The following is a 4,243-nucleotide window of genomic DNA, read 5'->3' on the forward strand; positions in this document are numbered from 1 at the left end:
AGGTTTTGACCTTTCTAAGAAGGTGTGGTCTCACCTCTACATTCCTTTAACCCTGTTCCGGGTTCCATACATATGAAAATGTTCACTGTCTTTGGGGGGAAGGAGAGCATCTGGATTAAATTGATTATACCCGGGAGCGGTTTGGGGGAGCTGCCACTATTATCCTTTAATCAAATATTCCCAGAATTTACCACTCCATATCCTTAGGCAGTTTTTCTCTAAAACGTTTACTCGTAATTCCAACACACCTATTCCTGTTCTACCTGAATCATTTGAGGAAGCTTTGCTGCCTTGGTTCTAGCGGGAAATTCGATTTGTATATGGACATCAAGAGTTCACGCTTCAAGTTAATATCAAACATAACTGAATAATTTGGTCAGAAACAGTTTTGACATACTTGCCAGGTGGTCAGAGCTTTGCCTCTCACAGAGATTTGTTCCCAAAACCTTATGTACAGCCAATATCTTCAGGGCAGTGACTTTTACAGTGGAACCATTAAGAGAGGCAATGTGTACGTTGCTATCATTAGAGACCATTTTTCTCAGAAGCTACAATTATCAGAGTTAGAATCATAAAGGACAAGTACAGAATTAACAATATTAGAACTAGAGAGAATTGTACAAAGGTAGCCAACCAGTGAGTTTGCAAAAGCCAATGAACCCGGGACTTCAGGAGGTGACTTCCTTGGCCGTCGGGATCCATGGCCCGCAATTGCAAGGAGGGCTCAAAGACTGGATTTTTGTCCACGTTGTCACTGGGCCTCAACTTCTCAGTGCTTGCGTAGGTCCTAGACAGAATTGGTGACAACTGTTCCCTGAATGTTTGGTAGAACTCACCAGTGAAGCCATCTGGGCCTGGACTTTTTTTGGTTGGGAGTCTTTTGATGACCTGATCAATTTCTTCTGTTTGTATGGGTCTGTTCAGGTTTTCTACTTCACTCTGTAATTTTAGGTAGGTCTTGTTTTTCTTAAAATGTATCCATCTCTTATAAATTTTCAAATTTGTTGGAGTATTCTCTTATTTTCCTTTTGATTTACTTTGGTTCTGTTGTGACATCACCCATGGGGTTTCTAATGTGTGTTAATTGTGTCTTCTCCCTCTTCTTGTTGTTAGGTTTGCCAATGGTCTGTCAATATTGTTAATCCTTTCAAAGAACCATCTTTTTGTCCTGTTGATTGTTTCTATAGTTTTTTTGTTTTCTGTCTCATTTATTTTTGCTCTAATCTTTATTATTTTTTTTTCTTTGGTGGCTGTAGGTTCCCTCTGTTGGTCTGTTTCTAATTGTTGTAGATGCTGTGTTAATTTTTGTTCTTTCTTCTTTTTGTATGTGTGTGTTTATTGCAATAAATTGTCCTCTTAGCACCGCTTTTGCTGTATCCCAAAGATTTTGGTATATTGTATTTTCATTCTCATTTGTTTCTAGGAATTTTGTGAATTCATTTTAATTTCTTCTACTGTCCAGTCACTTTTCAGCATGGTGTTATTCAGTTTTCAAGTAATTGAATTTATTTCCTCAGTCTTCCTATTGTTGATTTCTAATTTGATAGCATTGTGGTCTGAGAAAATGCTTTGTAGTATTTTGATATTTGTAAATTTATGGAGATTTGTTTTGTGTCCTACGACATGGTGTAATCTCTAGAATGTTCCATGTGCATTGGAAAAGAATGTGTAATGTACAGTTGTAGGGTTGAAACTCTGTACACATCTATGAGGTCCAGTTGGCTGATTGTGTTGTTTAGTTCTTCTGTGTCTTTATCAAGTTTCTTTCTGGTTGTTTTATCCATTTTTGAAAGCGGTGTATTAAAATCACCTAGATTCTTTTATTTCTGTCTTCAAATGTATTAGAGTTTGCTTTATATATTTTGGAGCTCTTTCATTGGGAGCATAGATATTTATTATGGTTATGTCATCTTGTTCAATTGTCCCATTAATCATGAGATAATGTTTGAATTTAGAGGGATGCTGAAATGGCTAAAGTTAGGCTCCTAACATTGAAATGGGGGTTGCGGAAGGTGAGGTAAAAATGGTAACTGGTACAAATGAACAGAAACAACTCATAGGAAGACAAATGTTTACAATGATAAAATACAATGCTTTTAAAGGCATCTAAGAATTACTGTGTGAAAACCAGGCAAAAATACGTGTATACATTTTGATGTGAGTTCAGTATGCGTATCACTGTTAAAAGAATCGCTGGTGCCCAATCAGTGATGGATAGTTCGTTCCCACCAGCAATTGCCCAAGAGAAAAATCTGGCCATTTATTCCCATAGGAAACCCTATGGAGCCATTCTACATAAAGCACACAACACAGCAATCACTGAAACTATGCAGGTATTCAGAAAAAAATATGCCAATCCAGCAAGCCACAGCAAAAACCCTGGCAATTGAAAGCACGTATAATATTAAGGAACTAGTTTCCAGGAAAACAACTTAGAACAAAGACACAGTGTAAGAAAACTTCAGCAAGGATAACTTTCAATATTGTTTAGAAAGGCAAATACTGAAATTTAGTAACTGTAACATTTTGTTTTCACATAATTTACAGATGCAGAAATCAACTAGATGTCCATTCCAAACATAGGCCAGCTGTGCTATCTTTCTGTGGGCACACAGTTATTTTTACCCCTCCCAGGGATACACTATCCCTTTCAAAAGAATACTATGTGTGCGTAACTATATTTAGGGACACATAAAGCTACACTGAGAGATTACTGCTGGCAATTTCATGCTGTAAACGACAGAAAAAAAATCTCCTGGTATCGAAAACTGACAGTTTCTGGTCCCCAGTCAATTGCAAATATGGGAGTAACTAACTCAGAAACTGTTGCTTTGGAAAACAATCCTGTCACAAAGTTCACTTGAAGAACAAGAACATCTTCATTCCATTCCAGGAAGAAGTGCCAGGTCCTGGGGGGTTGGTTTGTTTCAAACAGCACGGTAAGTTTAAAGTTGTCACTGAGTGAAGATCCGAAGACAGCATGAAGCGCTGGGTAGAGTCACAAGTCGAAGTAGACTCTGGTTTTCGGCCCAGAGGCCACAGCAAGGCACAAAGTGGGAATCCTGAGCGTCAGGAACCCTGGCTTGTCAGCCAATGAATCTTTCTGATGGCCACGTCATCTGGGATTGCGTCATCTGGGGCCAGGTCATCTGGGCCGGGGCCAGGGCCTCCATCTCGCACACGATCTGCGTGAACACCTGGTCCACCATCAGCTTGCTCTTGGCCATGACCTCCAAGAACGGGCACCGCCACTCGCGGGCCAGCGCGTGGCCCTGCGCCTGTAGCACCTGGCGTTCGGCATCGCGGTCGGCCTTGGTGGCCACCAGCACCAGTGGGGCAGTGTGCAGGCCCCACAGGTGACCCAGGCGCTCCCGCAGCGGCCGCAGCGCCTGGAACAAGGCCTCGCTGTCCACACTGTACAGCAGCATGAAGCCGTCACCGTTGTGCATGTACAGGTCTGTGAGCATGACCAGGTGCGTGGCCCCTACCGTGTCCATGATCTCCAGCAGCACGGGCGCTGAGTTCACCTCGATCAGTTTACTGAAGAGATCCTCAACGGCTGGCTCGCATTGTGTGGGGAAGGTGCCGCAGGTGAACTGCGTGGCCAGTGCCATCTTGCCCACGGCCGCGCTGCCCAGCAGCACCATGTGGTAGCCCTTGGCCAGGAGCGGCGGCGCCAGTCCCTCCATGGCTGGGCTGCTGGGGACAAGGGCCCCCATTGTCTTCTTGCTTGCATGGTTTCTGCTGAGAGATCCAAGCTTAATCTGAGTTGCTTGTCTTTGTATTTGACACATCTGTTTTCCCTAGCTGCTTTCAGGAGTGTGTCCTTATCTTTGATTTTGGAGAGCTTGATTATGATATGTCTCTGTGATTTTCTTTTGGGGTCTATCCTTCCTGGGGTTTGTTGAGCTTCTTGAATGTTTATCTGTTCACTTTTCAGTATGTTAGAGAAATTTTCTTCCAGAAGTTCTTCAACTATTTCCTCTGTGGCCTTGTGTGATTCTTCTTGTTCTGGAATGTCAAAAATGCTTAAGTTATTCCTCTTTGTGTTGTCCAACATGAATCTTAGACCTTCATATATTTTTTTTATCCTTTTTTGTGTTTGTTCTTCTATCTTAGTGGTATTGAGAGATTTGTCTTTCAGCTCACTGGTTCTGCCTTCCATCTCTTCTATTCTACTCCTTTGCCCTTTCAGAGTATTGTCTATTTCTGATATTCTATTATTGATCATTTGGACCTCTTT

At 41.9% G+C, this 4,243-nt stretch overlaps 1 protein-coding gene and 1 pseudogene across 2 annotated transcripts in view; one reads left to right on the forward strand and one right to left on the reverse strand.

The window, feature by feature from the left end:
- The window catches only part of SMOC1 (SPARC related modular calcium binding 1), a 314,710-nt gene that overhangs the window by 172,511 nt on the left and 137,956 nt on the right, over positions 1-4,243 (forward strand). The window lies entirely within an intron of this gene.
- Positions 3,087-3,689, reverse strand: LOC102825753 (annotated as a pseudogene).

Source organism: Chrysochloris asiatica, unplaced genomic scaffold (assembly GCF_000296735.1).
Source record: "Chrysochloris asiatica unplaced genomic scaffold, ChrAsi1.0 scaffold00079, whole genome shotgun sequence".
Taxonomy (NCBI): domain Eukaryota; kingdom Metazoa; phylum Chordata; class Mammalia; order Afrosoricida; family Chrysochloridae; genus Chrysochloris; species Chrysochloris asiatica.